At 40.4% G+C, this 21,379-nt stretch overlaps 1 long non-coding RNA gene across 3 annotated transcripts in view; it reads left to right on the top strand.

The window, feature by feature from the left end:
- The window catches only part of LOC133215701 (uncharacterized), a 51,158-nt gene extending 31,054 nt beyond the window's left edge, over window positions 1-20,104 (top strand). For 2 of the 3 annotated variants that reach the window (XR_009726466.1, XR_009726467.1), the window contains 3 exons: window positions 6,416-6,834; window positions 17,730-17,781; window positions 19,338-20,104. This is a non-coding gene — a long non-coding RNA (uncharacterized LOC133215701). Of the gene's footprint in view, window positions 1-6,415; window positions 6,835-10,497; window positions 10,596-17,729; window positions 17,782-19,337 lie in introns of those variants that run through there. The other variant, XR_009726468.1, reaches the window with a different exon arrangement.
- Window positions 20,105-21,379: the final 1,275 nt, after the last annotated feature.

The raw sequence follows: 21,379 nt of genomic DNA, 5'->3' as shown, positions 1-21,379 counted from the left end.
AATTACAAGGAGAGCTCGTCTAGAGGGGGAATGAGGACAAACTCCACAAGCTCTGGGCCAAATCCTTCCCAGGCGGTATGTGCCCATGTCCACAAGGAAGGTGCTGCTGTGTGCAGACGCAAAAGGATCTCTGTTACGTTGGGTTTACGGCGCCGATGTGCTTCTCTGCTTCTGTCACACAGTTCTGGGTTTATTCTGGTGGAAATGAGAGCAGGAATTAGCGCAGCTCCTGCCCAGAAACCTTCCTTAACCCTCCGTGGGTGCTTCTCCCTGGGAATTCACAACAGGAGCCCAGCACTCTGGCACATAATTTCTCAGGGGCACAGAGACATGAAGTCGCCTGTAGTCAGGGTCACAAGCGAGGCCCCACATATTTGATGCATCAGTGAGGTGATAGCATCCACCACGTTCTGCATAAGGCTCACTGGGGCAAAGAAGCAGCAGACCCCACACTGGCACTGGCTACACAGTGCCCATTTTGGAGAAAGGTCTGGTGATTTGCATGAGTGTTGAACTGACTAATGATTTTGTATTTCACATAAAGATACGTGTGTTGGTATAGAACACCCTGCTCGTAGGATGAGCACTGTATATCGTTATATTTTGTGAAGGGATTACAGCAGTTTCCCATCAGCAACGAATCTAAATTCTGCTGTTCCTGCATGACCACTGCAGAAATCTCTCTCCTGAGTATTATTTGTTATAAGGGATACAGATACCAGTTGTGTTCATAAAACAGTGTCCTTAAAAATTCTGTCATCTAGGAGAGCTAAGCAAAAGGGGAAGCTTGTAAGGTATGGTATGTATGAGATTTAAGAAGGAAAATATGAGGAACAGTTCTAAAAATATTTGGAACCAATAAGCCTTAGCAAAACTTCTCATACACGAAAGGGCATTGAATGTCAGGACAGTATAACATGTAATTTTCCACCAGCAATCTTTTATCAGATAATTAATAAAGAGGTGGACAGTGCTACTGCTGTTCTATCCTCCACCTTGCATATATGTCCACAATCTCTGCTGACATACAAGCATTAACCTCAGACTGGAATTACAACAAACAGTTACTTGAAGATAAATCAGCTTAGTTTTACAGTGATTGGTTTTGCACATACAGAAAGGAAAATGGTCTCTGGAAATCCCTCAAAACCTTTTTCTTTTCTCACATGCACTGTTTTAGAATTTGCCATCACAGTAAAGATATAGAAATAATGAATCATCTCATTATTTTTCCTCTGTTCTTCCTATTACCTTTGAGAAATGCTGGGTTTCACTGTAGAAATTGGTAGCATTTTAAAGTAAGCATAATTGTGCAATTTAGAGTATTGCTTACACCAGAATTTTACAAGATATAAAGAGCTTCTAGATTTTCCCAGCGGAGATGGCATTTGCCTTCCAAAGAGTAATTCATCATTCCTACAGCCTAGAAAGGCACAGAGCAGGTCTTACATATTTCTAAATAGGAAACCCTAGAAGAAAAAAGGGATTTATATGTGTACCAGCAATTTACTTGGTGAAGAAGAAACACAGAAGATTTGCAGAAAGGTCACTTGTCTATGACTTGCATGAAGCATACACTTCCATCACAAGTGCCAATCTGACCATGCTACTCCGAAACTTGGAGAGCTTTGACAAATGGTAAAATCCCTCGTTTTATTTGCTTCCCAGTCAAAATATGCTGAGGGAAATACTGAGCACACTGGTAGGAAAGTAGACAAATGGGAACACTAGCAAAGTTAAACAAACTTGCAGGAAATATTGTACCTGAGTGCTACACTGTGAAATATGAGATAGGGTCAGATGAAGAGCCCTGTAATGTCTACTGACTGAAATCATCTTGGTCTCTTACTGAACCAGAGAAGGAATGTAAGAAAGTGGTTCAAGTCCCTGCTCCTCCACAAAGTATCTGGATGGCCCTGGGCAAATCCCTTCTCTGTGCCATGGTTGTTCATCTACAAGTGGAATCGCAAATACATGTACACCCTCTCTGCACATGAAGGGATAACTACACTGTGGATCCTGGGGTGCTTAGATAATGAATTGACTGGTTTTAAACTTATATCCAAAATCTGGAAGATAACTTTTTCAGGACAACACAAACCTGATTTTTGAGAATATTTAGAAAATTAGCTTATTTTGGGCATTTCTAATTAAGTCAGAGAGTGAGTTCACAAAATCCATGTGAAATGGAAGTGATTAGAACCACTCCCTACACAATGGGAAAGGGCTTTGCCAACCTGGTCTAGTGGAAGGTGTCCCTGCCCCTGGCAAGGGATTTGGAACTGGACAAGCTTTAAGGTCCTTTCCAACCCAAACCATTTTGTGATTCTATGAAATCTCATCATTGCTTGATGTGGAGCTGATGTGAGACTGGTGGTTCTGCACCCTCACTGCCCATTCCTGCTGGGAGATGAGAGCAACTTCTCACCCATGCAAAGGGAAGATATCTCAGCTTCCTCCTGTGAAGTTAGAAAGTAAGTAAGTTTTAATCTAACTCTACAGGTTTCTGACAAAAAAAAAAAAAGGTGTTTTAATAGTTCCATATCTTTTGCCAGGTTGTCCCTATTTTCTGCACAATGTGTCAAGAGAAGAGTTAAGGAACTCTTTTAATAGCAGCTCAGAATTCTTATTCTAAATGAACAGTTTGTTCACTGAGCATAAAAAAAGGGAAAGAACAGGAAGAAAGATACTGTAAGAATTGTGAGAATAATAACAGTCTGATAGATTCTTTGAAGTGTAATGATGAGGTGTTAATCCATGAACTGGAGGGAGTTTGCTCATGGTGTTATTAGGCTACTTATTTAATGGTGAGGATGCAAACATCCAGGTTTTTCTGATGGGATTCCTTAAGGAATCTCTGCTTGCTGGACTGCCTTAGCTGATTTGGTGTATGTGTGCTCTACAATTAGCTGAACAGAGGGCATTCTTGGTGGGCAAAACCCCATAAGGTTGGCACTGATACCTCATATATGGCCATACTCCTCCTGCTGATATCCATTCTTTGCTTCTAAAGGCACAATTGTGAAGCTGTGCAGCTATGGGGGTCATTAGGCATCGAGATGCCCAGTGTCCACCGGTGGAGTCAATCCTGACCCAAGAGCTCTCGGTGTGGAAACAGCTCCAGAGACAAAATGGGATGTATAATGTTTCTGTAATTGCAGAGTTTTTCTCCCTTAACAAAAAGGAAGTGAGAAATAAGAGCTGGAAAAAAAAAAACCTTAGAAATCCCCACAACGTGGCTGGTGATAAGCAGGGAGAGCAGAGGTGGAAAATCCTTTCAGAAAACTGAGGAAGGGAATAAAAGTTCAGAGAATGAAAAAACACTGTGCTCAAGTGGGATGTGTCAACATTAGTGCCACTGCCACAAATTAGTTTTGTTATCTCTGAGAATTCAGCAAGAGGTTAGCAATGCCCACATGAATTATAATCATGTAGCTACATGCAAGTAGTTGTTTTTTATTATATACTCACCTGAATTTAATTTTCCCCTCTTCCGCAATCATCCAGCAGGCTGTTCTCTAGGGGCACGTTTACATGTTGCCTTTGAATGTACAGGAATTTCTTGAATGTACAGAGGTTTCTTCTTTTTTTAAGCATATTAAAAAACTATTCCATGATAAAACATAAGGATTCCTATATTCCTCAGCCACTGTGAGGTCTGCAGCCATTCTGGAGTGATAGTGATCTCCAGGGATGTTAGAAACACTGGTACTTTTACCGGCTTTTTCTTTGGAGACTAAGCTGTTAATTTGGGAGTGTATTCCCCAGAAGCCACACATATAAAGGTGTCGGTGACTTTCTACCCGATACATAAGAAGGGGTCCCAAGCTGAAGTGAGTGGAAATGAGAACCAGGTTAGGCGTATGGATGAACTAATGCAATGAGATTCTATATTTTGGACTCCACAGCTAATGTCTTAGATACTAACGGCTAACCCTCACTGGGTGCTTGACATTCACTCATGCTTGGTGCAAAGACTTGGGGGTGTTGGTTGATGAGAAACTGAACATGAGCCAGCTTCAGTGTGTGCTTGCAGCCCAGAAAGCCAACCGTATCCTGGGCTGCATCAAAAGGAGCGTGACCAGCAGGTCGAAGGAGGTGATCCTGCCCCTCTACTCTGCTCTTGTGAGACCTCACTTGCAGTATTGTGTGCAGTTCTGGTGTCCTCAACATAAAAAGGACATGGAACTGTTGGAACAAGTCCAGAGGAGGCCACAAGGATGATCAGGGGACTGGAGCACCTCCCATATGAAGACAGGCTGAGAAAGTTGGGGCTGTTCAGCCTGGAGAAGAGAAGGCTGAGTGGAGACCTCATAGCAGCCTTCCAATATCTGAAGGGGGCATATAGGGATGCAGGGGAGGGAGTATTCGTTAGGGACTGTAGTGATAGCACAAGGGGTAACAAGTTCAAACTTAAACAGGGAAAGTTTAGATTGGATATAAGGAAGAAGTTCTTTACTGTAGGGGTGGTGAGGCACTGGAATGGGTTGCTCAAGGAAGTTGTGAACGCTCCATCCCTGGCGGTGTTCAAGGCCAGGTTGGACAGAGCCTTGCGTGCCATGGTTTAGTGTGAGGTGTTCCTGTCCACGGCAGGTGGTTGGAACTAGGTGATCTTAAGGTCCTTTCCAACCCTAACTGTTCTATGATTCTAAGAAAAAACAATGAAAAAATCTGCCATCACAGCAGTAGTGCTCAGACTTTGGATAATTATTTTCAGTTACCTGAACCAGCCTAAAACGACCCTGGTAGGACACTGTGGTAAAGCCTATCACAATATTTGAGGTGTTTAAATTCTCTTTGAAACATCTAGTGTATTCAGAAGTCTGTGATCTCATGTGTCATGACTATAGGCTGCTTTCAGATATATAACTTAACTCCCATTTTCCTCAGGAAAATGGAAATAGCAGACACTCCCTTCTAGGCAATAAAAAATCCATCTTGAAAAGCTGAATAAATAGTGATATCAATAGTTAGTGATAGCTAATCTTTTTCTGTAAATCCAGAAATACAGCTTATATCTCAAATCAGCTGCTACCCTGTGAGAATGGAAACCAGATAATGACAAATGGAAATCCAACATTCTCACATTCTTTTCTTAGTAGTTGCTTAGCGATCAAGCCCTTTAGCTATCAGGTGGTCAAGCAGATACCATTCTTGACACTGCAATGATCAGGCACTTACATGACCCCAGTTTCATAGAACCTGCTGTTGACAGTTTTAATCTGAATCACACTCGCAATATTCTGGTGAGGAAGGAAAATAGGTTTGGTCCATCCGTTTAACAGCTGAAGAACAAAAGCTCCAGGGGCTCAACTCCACAAGAGCCTATGTGGTTCCCCAAGTGTCCCTGGGGGAACCTTTGTCTAAAATTCAGACTCCTGCAGTTGTCTGCTGCCTGTCCTGGAAGTGGCTTTGAATCCCTCCCTTAGCACGTAAGAAAACCAGTTTTCGCATATATCTAATCCCAGGGTGACTTCTGAATTACTATTAATTAGATGTCTCTTGTTAGGTCTATTATTCTTTTATTAATTTGATTAGACTTCCTTACATTTTCTGAGAAAATGGTTTTCACTTTGGGTTTGCAGAACCAGGAGCATTTGTGGGATACTTACATGAAAGACCCTGAAACCAGTTAGAAAAAGAGGATTTTCTGTTAGACCGAAATTTGCTCTCAGTGAAAATTACACGTTACAAATCAAGCTGTTTATTTATAGGTGAAACAATCTTTCCAATAAATTGCTTCGATTTAGCTGGAATACAAACCAATCATTTTTTTCTTATAAGATAATAATTGGAATCCTTTTAAAATGTCATAGGGCTTCTTTCATGAGCCATAAGAGTAACAATTTCACTTCACCATATATTGCAAATACTCAGAGTTTTTGGAAATGGCTCAGTGACTCCTTTCTTGACATTGTACAGCATTTCTGGAATCTATTAGTGTATTGTTGGGCTCTTTTCTCATTTTGCTGTTGTATAGTGAAACTGAACTGAGAGGAAGATGTTCATTTAGGCTAGAAATGAAGCAAAGCAAGTTTGTCCTGATATATTAATGACCATTTTTTTCTCATAGATGAAGCAATAGCAGAATAACCGAGTGCTCTGCAGTACTTTTCCCTTATTCCTGGAACTAAACCTGGACTAGTGTGATTTGTGAGACTCCCAGTTTGTCCTGGATTCCAGAAATGAGTTGTTGTAGGACTTGAAAACTTACAAGAAAGCCTCAATGTAACTTTGGGAGGGTTTGCATGTATATTCTAGAATTTGTTACTTGACCCAAGCCTAAAATCTGAAGGCAGTGGGTGCTCCTCTCCTTGAGAGAGGTCAGTTAAACCTGAGCATAGCTCTGAAATTCCAAGGTTCAACCACTCAGCTTCCTAATAACTTCATTTTTGTTATTCTTTATCTCTTGCAGAACCACAGCAGATGAAGAAAGTAAAATTTCATCATCCTAGCAGTTCAGTGAATACAATTCCTGCATTTATCAAGTACCAGATACCTGACACCAAGGCAAACAAACAGGCAAATATGAGTGTGTTGCTGTATCTTTCAGCTCCCTCCTTACACATCTCCCCAGGGGTAAAAAACCTTATGAATGCTAAAGTGTTCTCATAAGGTTTTCTTTTTAGCTAGATTAATAGCTCTTTAGAGGGCTCCTTCACCACAGGCTCCTTTGGACACTGATGTTTTGTTGAACTTGTACGCCCTTCCTCTGAAATGGAGGTTTCTCGATAACCATTTACAACACTCAGTGCATTGATGTACAAGAGTGCAGAGCACCAGTCACAGATTTCTGGAAGTGTGTCCTCAGCCAAATCACAAATAAACTCCTGAGTAAGTATCTATCAGCCTTTCTTTCCTATAAGCTTCACTTAAAAGTTATTTGAGATTGTGAAATGCTGCATTAAAGCTTGTGATCCTGGGCAGAGCCTCCCTCTGTTATGGTGTTGAGCTGTTTCACATGTAAGGCTCATTTTTCACACAGCCAATCTACCTTAGAGCAGGAATGACAGACATGGGCTGATGATGGATACCACAGATTTCTACATCAGTAGGTAATGTTGATGACACTGTATGATATCTCCTCTGGGCAGCAGTGTATCAGCTTGAAAGACAAAATGGTTTTTATATTTATTCAAAGGTACAGCTTTAAAGTCTTTCTTCTTAACAGCTTTTTTTTTTACAAATGCCTCTCCCTTGTGTTTAATTTCCACCTTCCTCAGGTGAAATTAATTGCTTGTGGGGGGTGTTTTGTTGAAATCTGTGTTTAAAAACAGTGCCCTTAAAAAGAGCAAGAGACAAGATACTTCTAACCCATACCCTGCAGTAACAAGTTTAAAACAAGAGCCAAAAGGATGAGAAGTGGCACATGAGCATTAACAACTTTATTTTTTGTTAGCCTCCTTATATTTGTTATATGAGATCCTTATGAAAACTTTTAGCTTTGTTCTGTTATGCAGCAACTGAAGCAGTAATCCTCAGTGGCCTAAATCCTGGGAGCGATCCTTGAACCTGGAAACCCACTGAACTGAAGGGGAGAGTTTCTCCATGAATAAGGAAGCTGCTGATGTGGAGAGGTAGAGAATGATTTATTGGTTTTGTCCATGCCTGATAGAAAAAGGATGGGCTTAAATTGCAAAGACTCAGGTTAAGCTTCCTTTTCCTCTCTTAGAGAAGCCAGCCACCCAGCAAGGAAAAGGTGTTCCCATTGTTTGAGCACCAAATATCTCTGTCATCATCTATCTCATTGCAGCTATCTCCTTCCAAAGTAGTCAAGTGAGTACTAAGAAAACAGCTAACATGTTCATTTAGGCAGGGTATGAGAGAATACAGAGTTTAAAGAGTTATTGCTGGTTTTGTTAATGCCTGAAGGAAGGCTGGTGAATTCACAGCTACGGACTTGCACCAAACTGCGCCAAGCTTGTTCTGCCGCTTTCAAGAAATTCCTGGCTTTTTTCTCAGCCCGATTCTTCCAGTTTCACCTTGCTCCATTTCAAAATCTGACAGTTCTCTTCAGCTCTTTGCAGTTCCTCCTCCCCTTTTTCTAACTCACCTGTTGACTTCAGCTGCCTGAAACTTTTAACTCTTGAACTGGCTACTCAGCCATATCTTGTTGGATCAGCCCTACCACTATTGCAAGTAAGTCATCTGCCGAATTTGACTGCACAGCGGTTTGCATCTCACCCCTTAAGCAGAAGTGCAAATACAACAGTATGCAATTCTCCTCAGATTAAAGGAAATAAATAAATAAAGTCTTTTTCAGGCTTCTTTGAGAGAACTTGAAAACTTAAGCTGAACGGGCATTTGTAATTGGAGATGTTCTCCAACAAAATGATGCACTTTCAGATCACACCGTGTCCCTCAACCAAGACCAGGGAGCAGGGTCTTTGGTTTGTTAACACACATGAGATGGCAATGCACAGCTTACCCTGCTGTGGCTGAGCTGGAGTGCCTCAAGGACCATGGGAGCACGCAAACAGGTTTCTATTTTGGCAGTCATTGCATTGCCTTTTTGGGGCTATTGATAGCTATGGTGTAAAGAGAATGGCTCATTTCACAGCAGTACCAGAGCTGAGGAAGAAAAAACACTTCACAGAGGATTAAAATCTCATTTGAATGCTATTTTAAGGGACAAAATTGCTCACAGACACAGGATGTCAGTAGACATCCTGGGCCAATCCCTTAAACACTGCTGAGACCTTCCTCAAACCTTACATTCAGGGGAAATAAACCTTTCTAGACTTACCTAACAGTGAGCCAGTATAGTGAGGGTCACAAATGGAAAAAAATAATGAATTAAATAATTGTAAAAGCTTCTTTAAAAGATGCCAACTGCATTCAATAATTAAATAAATGGCTGCAGTGTTATTATCTCTGCAGAAAAGGCATTCTGTACAACAGTAATGGCAAATGCAAGGGATTAATGAAGGTACTGAAGAAGCTTTGTTTAGAGAGGTGAAACAGGCAATTCTTACAGGAGTGCTGCTATATGGATTGTGAATAAAAGTCTGCTGTGAGAAGGAAGCACAAAATTGCATCCTGAAAATGAGGAGCACTCTGAAGGAGAAATTCATGGCAATGTAAACCGGAACTTTTCTTCAGAGAAACCCTTAAAATGAAACTGCTCCCTTCTCCTTCTTCCCAAGCTGCTGACACGCATAAAAATGTGTGTTTGACCAGGAGCTTGTTTGGAATGTTTTCTCCTTCTCTAACAAAAAAGTGTTATTTCTCTAAACAATATGCCACTTAATACCAACAGAAGGCTCCTCAACAGATAGGACATAGTTGCAAGGCTTCAACCTGTGCCAGGGTTTGGATCTAGGAAGAAAACCTTGCTAGACTCAAGTATTTACTTATTTAGTGATTCTTTCCAAGGCCATATTTTTAAGTTGTAGGGGAAACCATCCCAAAGAGTAAACTGAGTGACTGGGAAGTTGAAGTACAGAAGCTTGCTGTGACCGAGTTAGTAATGCTCTCTTTAAACAGTGGTCCCACTGAAGAATTGAACTTAAGTGCCTCGGTACGGTAAAGCCTATGTGTTGTCTTTGGGAAGCATTTCCAGCTTAATAGGGACGAAGTTTCCTTTATGCCTGATGCAGCAGCACATTTCGTTTCACAAATTTCCTTTTCCACCCATTTAAGCAATTAACTTGGAATGAATGAGATGCCAGATGAATATTACTGCCTGAAGAGTCAATAGCTGCTTCTGAGGTGGCTCTGGAGAAAAGAGGGGTCTATATTAGCCAGCTGTGTGTTTTGACGTTTTGCCAAAGCCACGCCACATCAACAATTACAGAAGCACTGTACCCATGCCACTGTGTGCCCCATTTCAGCAGCAGTTTGTGCCCTCTTATTTTCATTCTGCTCTGGCTCATGGAAGAGAAGCGGTGACCTTTTGGGATAAGGGAGAGGAATGGAAACTTTGCAGGCTCTGTGCAGCCAGTGGATGGGAGCTCTCAGGAGACACACAGTGGCACTTGCAACATGGGCATGGGCAGAGAGTATGAGTGACAATAGTGTTAATTCTTCCCAGTGCTACCATACAGCTTATAAGTCCCAGTGGCATCTTCTTAACTGGTAAAGCTGTCCCATGTGTAGTCAGCAGCCACCTTGCTGCTTCCCACAGCTGATGTGAAAAGAGATGGCAAGTTCAATGCAGGTAGACAGTAACCTGATGTCCCCCAGGATAGCACAGATACACTTCCAGGTGCCTTGTTCAGCTCCCTGTCCTCATGTAGATCAACTTCTGATTCAATGAATTTCCCCTGCTCTTCAAAAGAAGAAAGCTGAAAGACGGCACCCCTCTATGGTGCCTTGTAGCAATGGTCAGGGGCAGAACTGAATAAGCAATGATGTTTTGAAGCTAACAGCTCACTAAGCATGTCCAAAACACACTGAAGAAAATTGTTGGCCCTGATGAAGCAGTTCTTAGGCAAAGATCTGGGAATTAATCTGGATCCTTCACTAAAAGTATTTTTAAATATATTCCATTTGTAGGATATTTGCTTCTGGAGATGCCTGGCCTGGAAAGATAGGATCAGGTTAAACATGAGGCACTTGGAACAAGGCTTCACTCCAAGGCACCGTCCCTACTCAGGCAATAAGGGACAGATTGGAAGGAGAAGCTTGCTTGCCAGCTGAATATTTACCAGCTGAATAGTTTAGGCCATGAGATGTTTGATAAAACAATGAATCTGCCCCTGCAATCTGTCAAGATTATTTTCAGCACAGGTCAGCACTTTAAGGCTGGGTTTCTGAATGTGGGTTCTGACACTGTTCTTGCAAGACATTTGCTTGCCCGCCTCAGGAAGCAGGTACTTATCGCTGTGGTTATGTGGTCTGCATGAGCAGAGCCTCATACGCAGAGGGAAAAGGATTCTGTGCACTTCTGACGGTCCATCTGATGCAATAGGAACAATTCCCTTTCAGGCTGAAGAATATCACCTTGTTCTTAATAACTGGGCAAGGTGGTGAATGAGGTCAAGAGAGACGGAAATCTGTGGTGAGACTCTACCTGGGTTGGCTGCCTGCAATGGTGTAGCTGCATGGTGCTCCAAAGCAGGGCCTGGGATGTTCATCACTGAAAAAGTTCACCCACACCCCTGTCCTTTTGGGGAAGAAAGCAGGCATAATACCACTAGAAATGCTGTCACTTATAGCATTCTAGAATGCAGCTTAATTTATGGTGAAATGGGTGGTCTGTTGAACCCAGGGCTTTTGAATTTATAAACTACCATAAAATAGTCGCTTAATCCAGGGTGCAGTGACAGAAATGGGAATTGTGCACATTTCAATTTAAGCATAAATCTATTTTTACACTGCCTTCTTATTTTGGCCTCCTAGGTTTGGCTCTCTGTCAGAAAGCACCACATCCGATCCTGCTAATTCCTTTCTTTAGGTTCTTCCTGTCAGAAAGCGGATGTGGTCTTGCTGAATTCTTGCAAATTCACTTTGTACAGTTTGGCCCTCTGGTATCAACAATAAATTTCCTCTGAGCAAGGAAAACAGCATTGCAATCATATGCCTTCACTCACAAGCAGGTATGCTGACACACGAAAGTATGGATTTCGGTTCCTACATGAAAGCAGTTCTGGCTCTTGGAGGTGTTGGGAGCAGAGGCTCCTATGTAAAGTCTTGACTTTAGGCATAAGATTGAAACAGTTGGCATATTGAGCAGGAATAAATTTCATCATAGAAAGTGACAGTCCTGAAACTCCGTGGAAATAACTTTAAGCCCTTGTTGCTTAAAAAAACTCTCTTCATACGGAGTTTTTTGTCTGGTTCTGTCTGAAATACTCTTAGTCTGGACTGAATTGTTTTCCTTCTTGAGGTTCAGACCTTTTTGGTTTTCTTCTAAAGGGAACTATTCCAGCAGCAGGGCTGAGTAAAATGCAAGTGTGCCAGGCTGGCTTCAGTTTTGTTTTAACAAACACTTCAGTTATACTTAATTTTATGTTTTTTGCTTTGTCACTGTGATTCCTCACACACCACAAGGTTATATTCATTTTAAATGAGCACTAAAGCAAAGTGCTCTAACAAGGATATAGAGATGTGTTTATGACAGAAGCAATGCTGTAAAATCAAGACTGACACAGCACCAAGCAATATCTAGGTTGTGAGGGATACAGAGATCCTCTTCCACTCCCTCAGCCTATACATTATTGCTGCCACACTTGACAGATTAGCTGTTTAGAAGTTAAAACCTGGGTACCTTTAAAGTCAAAGTATCATTTGTATCATAGTATATTTGCTAACAGTCTTTTTCATATCCATAAGAAAAGTAAATGCATGAGTTATTCTCAAGAGCTATGGGTTTAGGAACTAAAGAAATAATCCGAGCAGTACAAACCAGGAAACTATTAGAAACGTTATGCAATGATTTCTGGCAGTGTGAGGGCAGGCAAGAGCACAATTTCATAACCTGTTCAGCAACACTTCCATGATTTAATCCTGGCCTTGTCCTTAGTAGCTGTTGCCAGACTTCCCAAACCAACAGCTAAGGTGGGAATTCACTGGAGAGAGTAAACAATATTCAGTGATTTGAGCTGTTTAAGACCTAGCATATGAACTTGCGAGACCTTGAGTCTTGAGACCCATACCACCAGCTCTTCTTTGCAGAGGAGAACCCTTTCACTTCCAGTCTGGACCCTGACATCCACGGGTGTTGACTTTGCTCCCAGCAGTATGTGTACATTTCTAGTGCGTGATTCTTCTGAAAACCATGGCTAATTTGACCCTTTCTCAGACCAAAATGTCAGGTGATGCTTCTCCTTCTGCCAAGGAGGCTTGTTATAAACTAAAGATGTTCCAAAGTAGCTCGGATTGTGAAAATATATCATGGAGGAGAACTGGTTTAATTCATAAACAGCCATGGAATTCTGTTCTTGTAGCATGGGGGTAATAATCTGTGTTACATGATTCAAACTGTGAGACAATGTCTTTCACTAGGAGATTTTAAAAGTATGACTTACTTACTTTTTTGGCACTCCAAAATGATCAGTAAGTTCTTAAATCTCAGAAGTGGTACTGAAAAATGGAGAACCCTAAAATGTCTTCATACAACACAACAGATCTGAGTATCTTGACCCAGTAGACCCAACACCTGTTGAAGGAACCTAAACTTTCACATCAGAGTTTGTGCTCCTAAAACACTTAGCAAAGCTCAGCTGAAACTTAAATCCAGACTTTGGACAGATGGCCGCTTCACATCAAAGTTTATTTTCTGGGAGTTTGCTGTACACTTTCCATGGATACTCAAAAGAGTCATTCCTTGATATTGCGAGGTTAGCCCGTCAGTAATCTTCAGAGTTTCCATCTCAGTTGCCAAACCCTATGAATCCATTTAGCCTCCTGTTGACCCACGTTTGTGAACACTGCAGGGTAAATTTCATCACATAGCAGGGATTTACTATCCCCTGAGTTGCCAGTAGTTGTCTCTGAATTGTCCTATTTTATAGCGACAAGGTTCACTGACATTAAGAATAAACCAGGCTGAAAAACCTTATAAGTAGTTTCTTCAAGACTCCTGGGATATGTATCCCACCTTCTCAGGTCACTTGATAACCATACTGCTAACCAGGGTGCTTTTGATAGAAACATGCTGAATTGTCAGAGTTGAAACTTTCCAATGTAAGTTCCAGCTACACTTTTCACCAGGTTGTGGATGAAATTTCCAACCGAATGATGAGACCAGTCCCTGCCTCCCCATGACGTTCCAGCACTGCCAGTAACACAAAAGTGGTTAAAGACCTCATTTGCAATGACAGAGACCCAGGCCTTCCATCTGCCTAATCAGATCAAGGTGTTAAGCCTAGATCACCTGTGTGTTGGATGATCATCAGCCTTTCCTCCTCCATCTTTCCAGTTGGAAGTATTCTGCTTTCTAAAATATAACTAGATACTAACTGAGTAGAGAGATACAAAGGAACTCATTAAAAAATAGAGAAGCAAATGAAATTGCGTTTTTTCGGCACCAAATACTGCTGACAATTTCTCCAGTGACAAGCTTGGTCCATATTGCTCTTGCTTGAACATCTCTTTACATTGCATTTGGAAAAAGAATGGGTTCAGATGTTCTCTTAAATTTATTTATATAGTCATGTGGCATTGTGGTGCTGTCTGTAGGTACGGAGTATATGGACCTGAGCCATGCTGGTGATTGACATCTGTGAGTAGACATCTATTCAAACCTGCTGAGACTTTACCTGGATTTCAGAGGATTTGTCAGAAACAGAGCTAAACCTCAGCATAAGATTCATCAGGAATACAAGTCCTCACAGGCAGCTGAGTAGCTGAAGGAACTCAAATAAAAGCAACAAAAATATAAAGACAGACTGACAAGTTAAGAAAAGAATTACAAAAGCTTCATTGGCTAGGAGACAACAGGTGAAGGGCATGCTTGTTCCAGTTTATTCGAGGCATGAAACACCAGCTAGCATAAAGTATATTTGAAGATGAAATAATTGTGAGGATTACTTCTTACTGATGGCTCAAATCAAATGCATGCTACCTATCAAAATGAAGTGTATAGAGAGCAAAGTAACAAACAAAATATGGGATAGCTAAGCAACAGAATAAGGGAGGCTGTTAGAAGAAAGAAGACATACTCCTAAAAAAGGTGAATATGTGTGAAATAAAGAAAAAAGAAGAGAACAATCTCCAAGAAATTACATATGAGATGCAAAAAGATGAATCTAAAAAGGATTTTGGGATCAACTTATAGCATAACAACAATAATAAATTACCTAATATGAATGCCCTACAGAGATTTAGTAGACCAGTAGACAGTGAATGTGTGAAAGTAGCAGTAAGAAAAGGTAAAAGCAGAGTAAAAGGCAAATGACTTTTTATTTTCCATTTTTATTCACCACGATACTTTGGCTGCCTCATTTCCAGTGTCAAAAATAGAACAAATTAAGAAATATCAGGAAAACAAAAAAAAGAAGACAGTGTCTCATACTGGCCCACAAAGGGTTCTAAAGAAAGGCAAGTTTGAAATAATGGATCTCCTAGCTGTGGTGTGCGAGCTCTCATTTACACTTGCCTTTGCTTTAGAGAAATGGGAAGCTGCAAAGGTGATGGCAATTGTTAACAAAATTCTACAAGGCGGGACAAGTTTAGAAATGTGTACCCAGGAAGCTTGGTAGAGCTTACAATAAGATCATGACATGAATAAATATAACTTACTAATTTAGAGGGGAATAATCCAAAAAGCTTTGTGACAGGAAGATAAAGCTACTAGTGTTCTTTGAAGGAGTCAGAAGCATGTAGAAAAGGGAGAATTGATTGATGAAATATGTCTGGATTTCATAAATACATTCAACAAAGTCCTTCACAAAAGCCTGTTAGAGAACCTATTGTGAGATAGGTAAGACTTTAATATATATACCTGGCTAAAAGATAGGAACAATTAGTAGGAAATAGTGGTCAGCTCCTGAATATTTGCCAGTGGGCTTTCAGAGTAATCTCTGCTTGTGCTTGGGCAGTGCAACATACATATAAATGACCTTGATGTCCAGCAGAAGTACAAACCTGCTCACCAGCCTAGACAGGACTACGTAGGGTAAAAATGGAAGCTTACTGTAAAGATTTGCAGAAGCAATAAATCAGTTCCAAAATACTCACAAAAAAAAAAGCCAGATGGAATTCAGTGTTGATAAATCAGAGGTAATGCACCTAAGAAAAAGCCTTCTTCAATTAACATACATAATGATATGCTCTTCAAATGTGTGCTTACCTATTATCCTTTAGGAAAGAGATCTTGGAAGGGTGGCAGGCAGTTCTATAAAAAGCAACTCGATGTTCAGTAACAGTCAAAAAAACCCCACCTTTGTTTGAATTTGAGAGCTATTTAGAGAGGAATAGAGAACAAGAAAAGAAAACGTCCTTATGCTATTTTGTAAATCTATGGCACAAACACATCTTGAATAATGCATGCTGTTCAAGATTTTCTATCTTAATAAATGTCTGGTAGAGTTTCTACTGTAGTTGCAAGTGGATGTACACAAGACCTAGAATCATAAAAAGCCATAAACACACTACTGAGCACACAAACTTTCTCAAGTTAAAAATAAGCAGTAAAGAAGTGTTGTGATCCAAAAGCCAGTTTAGTGTTTCTAGCTATAGAAGTAAGGTGAATTAAAAAATTGGAGCTACCTAAAAACCTTGTCTTGCCTAATCTAGAACTAGAAAAGGTATAAAGAAGCTTACAGGGTATGGTATGGCACCAATACAAAGATAAAATAAACAGATCTGATTTATACAATTGATACCTACCAGTGGCTTGGGAGATTGTGATCACTGCTGAGGTGTGGAGGTGGGTTAAGAAACAATGGTGACCAGCTTTGAGAGAGTCACAATGTTAGGGGTCACAATGCCATTGTTAAGTAATCCAGGTCAGAACTGTAACGGCTCTCCCATGTTTGGGGTTCAGCATATGGTGCAGCTTTTACACATGGTCAAAGGATTCCATACTGATGTCCCAAAACCTGAGGTTTTGAAGAGTGGAGCATCAACTCCACCATCAGCTCTCTCCCTGGAGGGATTCTATTCTTACTCAAGCATTGATTTGAAGCACAAGTGCTCTGGCTTTAGGAGGATTTCCTGATTCTCTTTCTTACATATGTATTTTTTCAGAGAGCATTGTTCTTGAATGGAGTGCTTTAAAATGAATCTACAGGTAAAAATTCTGTTCAACTTTTTGACAAATGGCTCTAACTCAGCATTTAACTCCAAAGGGCCAGGAAATGAAAATATGGACCCATTCCTCAATAATGATTAATTTCCTGTCACTATTTTCCTTACTTCAAGAGTTTGGAAAGTTCGAAAAATCTTGCAAGGTTGATTAAAGAGTAATTTGGAAGTGAGATGGGGGGAGGCAGGTGAAGGAAAGGGACAGAAGACTACTTCTGAACACTAAAAATAGCTTCAAATTCCCGCCAAGAAATGACAAATTATTATATACACAGTCAGACATGGAGATGTATATTTTGTTTTAAATTCCAGTTTCAAAATGTACTGCATAAAAAGAAACCACAAATTGAAACTCCATGTGCTCATATTGGCAGCAACACCAAAATTAAGGTTTTTTCTAAATATAACCCCCCCAAAACCTACCTCAACCTTCCTCCACCTCCTGCCCACTCTTTTATAAGTAAGAACAGAGTGTTTTGGTTTCTCAGTGACTTTTTTCCATTTCTTTGAGTTACTAGTGAAGGGCCAAGCTCTCAGAACCTTACTCAGGTAACATTTCCATTGGTTTCAATGGGAGGTTTGCCCATGCAAGATCTGCAGTATTTTTCCTGGTATTTATATGAAATGAAGGAATGTGTGACAGAAATGAGGATCAGTCTTTGCAAGAGAGCGAGAAGAAAATGCTATTTTATAAAGGGATGGAGGGTAAGGAAGGAGGATAAAACTTAACCTCTCTTCCATCTCTGTAATTTCTCCCTCTTAAACAGAAAGGCTTTTGAATTTGAGTGAAATATCTAAAGAGAATTAATTTTGAGGACTCAGTCCAGGTCATAGGAAACAAGCCACATCAAAAAAACCCAAATAAATCATGTCTAATTTAAGCAAAACTGTACCAGAGACTGAAGACAAACCAGTCCTTTCAGCTTTCAGAAAAGAAACCAACATCAAAAGAAGAACCCAAAGTAGAAGCCTAAAAATGTAAATTTGTTGGTCTTTTCACACTCAAATTCTCACGCTTTTTCCATTTCTTTTTACAGAAGAAGAATGTGGTCAGACGTAGGGGAATGACTTAACAGCTTTTATTAAAAGGTAACTTAGTCAACTTAGTCCTCCTATGGATAACTGCAGAATCATTATAAAGAAGATTAAACATTTATGATCTGTCCCAGTTTGAATACTGTGGCTTGGAAGTTTTGACTCATGAGGTGTTAATTTCCCAGTCTGATTACATGAAAATGTATAAATATGAGCACTTATGAGGAAAAGACATATCCTGCTGGAAGCTGGATGGTGTTGAGTTACCTCCACTTCTATGAGGAGCATAGGAAAAAAGCTCCTATCATGTTAAGTGGTACTGCATACAGTAGAAAGTGTCAGATACATGCAAAGGAGTGCTACCACCTCTGTTTTACTAGGTATTGAGGTGAGGAACAAATGTGTTAAATGACTTTGCTGCGAGGTCCTGTGTGAGGAAGGGCTTGATCTCCACTTGGTCCAGCCCAATGAAGGCAGCTGGGCTGAGGGCACTCAGTGCTGGGTGTAAAGTGTCAAAACTTGGGTGGTGGAAGTGCCACCATGTTTGACTGTGTGTACAAAAGCCATGTTCGTTTTCAAGTGTCCAAGCTGGATGGCTTGGGACTTACAGAGACTCTAATCAGAGAGAGACGGGAATCATATTGTGTTATAGGTAGAGTTACTCTGAAGGAAACGAGGTGTTTCCCGCTATTGTCCTCAAAAAAGTATCAGAGAAACAGAAATTATTTGCCACAACAACATTAAGGAAAACCCTCTTAAGCCACTGGAACAATACAATGTAGAGAAATGTGAATGAATTGTTATATTTAGTAGCTCCTAAGAAATGCTCTGCCAACAGTCCTCTGAATCACTCTGCCTGGAAACTACCTGAGTGCTGCCTTATTTCTAGACATCTGTCAGCACAGTTATTAGCTAGCAACAAGCATAACATGAAAATAATCATTCTATTTAGGGCAGGAACAATAGCTAATTGACTGACATGAAATTGCATCAATATTATCTCCTGTTGCCTTTTTGATAATCCATTGAAGAACAGTTTGTGTCTTCCAGGGTGGAAAACTGTAGTTGTTTCCTAGCAGAAACCACACATCAAGAAGTTTTCCCTAATGGCTACCTAATTTTTTGTAAATATAAATTATAACGCTTTCCAAGCATTGACATTTCATAACCTGTTTTTCTTTTTTCCAAGGTTCCACCTTCTTCAGAATGCAGATTGATACATTTGGTACAGTAGTAGAATAACAGCTGGATACCTGAAATTCTGTTCATAGCCTTTGCAGACCAATTTTGAAATGCTAGGCTGATAAAGGTATTGAGGCACCTGAAAGATGTAAATAGGTGCTTCTTAGGTATCTAATTGACACTGAAGCTAATAGGAATTAGGTATCTTTCATGGACTTCTAAAAAATTATGTAGGACTATGGTAGCAACAAAAGCTACAAAATAACTCTAAAATTCCAGCCTTTTCTGATGTCTTTCCAGAACCAGTCATTTTTATAATGTAAATTTTCCCAAAATTTTCATTTCTGTGAGACCCTGTTATTCCCATCCTAGCTGAAAAACCTCCTCATACAGTACATTAATGCCTCCAAACTCATCTTTGTTTATAGGCTACTCTCAAATATCACTTAAACACTTCATGGAACTTAGAAGCTTTTCTATGTGATCAGAAGATCATAGTCTAATGCCTGAGTGTACAATCTAGGAGATTTTTCTCACCCTACCATTCCAATTTTCAGAAAGCACCGACTTGCTTTGGAAGATCACATCTTTGCGTTAAAAGTCTTAAAAACACAATCCGAGCTCTTCTGAAAAAGTATCTTTGGGAACACGAGGGGGTGTGTGAGTATCTTCAAAGCTGTAGTTTGACTAACCCAGCCGCTGCTTAAATCATCAAACAGGCATGCATTTGGGACACAGAGGCACTACAGTCCTGGCGTATTCAGCCCAGAATCCTCATGGTTATGTGAATAATTATCCCTTCATACCGGCCTAGAAATCTTGGACAGAATTAGCAATCACAGCAAGGGTGCTAAGAAATAATTTGTACCATACATCTGTTAGTGTCCCTTAGCCCAGCTGGAATTTACATGCTTTCCTCTCTATCTTGGGTTTCTCAAATTGTGTTGATGTGTATTTAAGCCGCATGAACATTTGAGGCGGTCACGCAGGGGGGAGATGCAAACTCTGCTGGTACTTTGATTCCAAATCTCTTATCAGGACGGGTAAGGAAAGAACACGTCAGTGGCATTTGGTCTCCTGGTCTAAGTTTCTCTGGCTAACACACAATGTGGTGGGTGAAAAGTGTGAGGTCAAGGCCATCACAAGTGTGGAAGAACTCACAGACGACTCAGGCAAGCATTCTCCAACAGGTATCACATGATATCCCAACTGGATACAACTGATATTGATTTTTTTGAGCTGTTAACTAAAAGAATAGTTTTGTGCTTTACCCCATCTTGTCTTTGAGAAGGAGAAATAAAGTCCCTAAATCATTTCAATCACTAATGCTTTACTCTTTATTTTCCTCCTTTTTGCTGTTGCAACCATGGACTGTCATGAAAGTGTTATTTAAAGTCATAAAGATGTAAGAAGGGGAGAGCAGAATGAAGTACCTCATGTTTGGCCCTGCTTTGGCCAGGTGGTTGAGCTAGAGATCTCCTGACATCTCTTCTGACCTGCAGCAACCAATTATCCTGTAAGACTGTGGAAGCCTGAACTTTCAAGCCTATTTTAATATTAGAAATTACAGAGTTTTCTTTTTTTTGGATGCATTCTGTTTAGCCTCTTGCTTTACTTATGATCATATCATATTTACACTTAACAAGCTTTGTCTCATTCACCCTTCCCTCTCCTCTCCTTTACTCAAATGCCATAAACTCTTCCCACACCATATATTTTTGTTTTACTCCAGAATTATGCAATTCAGCTGGGATTTGCTTTGGACTGCTTCCAAATACACCCACACCACTGCTCTGAAAGTGATGAGGTTTATCCGAAGATGGACTTGGCAAGTCTGTGCTTCAAAGGGCTACTGATCCAAAGTGCTTCAGGAAGACTTTAAGACACACAAATAAAACCACAAAGCAATAAAATATAAGGTCACAAACAGTGTCTGTATTTAAATGTTTAGAAGAGTTGAAGCCGGTAGATAATTCTGCATTACAAAACTTGTCTGAAAATGGCTACTTCTCCACCAGTGAACCAATATCAGTCAGTTTAATGGCAGCTGACTGCTTGCAGGCTGTGAGCATTCAGGGTTCCATGATGTTGAAGAATGTCCATGTCTTTTCTTCAGCACAAAATTGGAATTTGATTCAACAAGGTTACAGGCAGTCAGAGGAATCTTTAACACGCTGTTGACTGATTTTTTTCCAACTGTAAATGCATTAAACATGCTCTGGAGAGGCTGTACTGTCCATGGGTAAGTCTATGAATTTAGAGACCTAGTTTTAATCTTGGCCTGCTCCATAGCCTTGACTGAGTTGCCTTTCTTCTCCATATACCCTTCTAGAAAATGAGGGTCCCCAGTACAGCTCTCCATTGTAGAAGCACTCAAAGAGCTACTGATGAGAACTGCAATGAAATGACTGGGATTTTGTTTCTGCCAGGGCACTAATTCCAAAACCCACACCCAAATTCATGAAATTAC

The sequence above is a fragment of the Neopsephotus bourkii genome, unplaced genomic scaffold, assembly GCF_033783945.1.
Source record: "Neopsephotus bourkii isolate Nb327-2 ecotype Australia unplaced genomic scaffold, CSIRO-AGI_Nbou_v1 NB_994, whole genome shotgun sequence".
Classification (NCBI taxonomy): Eukaryota; Metazoa; Chordata; class Aves; order Psittaciformes; family Psittacidae; genus Neopsephotus; species Neopsephotus bourkii.
Note: the sequence above shows the minus strand (reverse complement) of the source record. Positions and strands in the feature narration are given on the sequence as shown.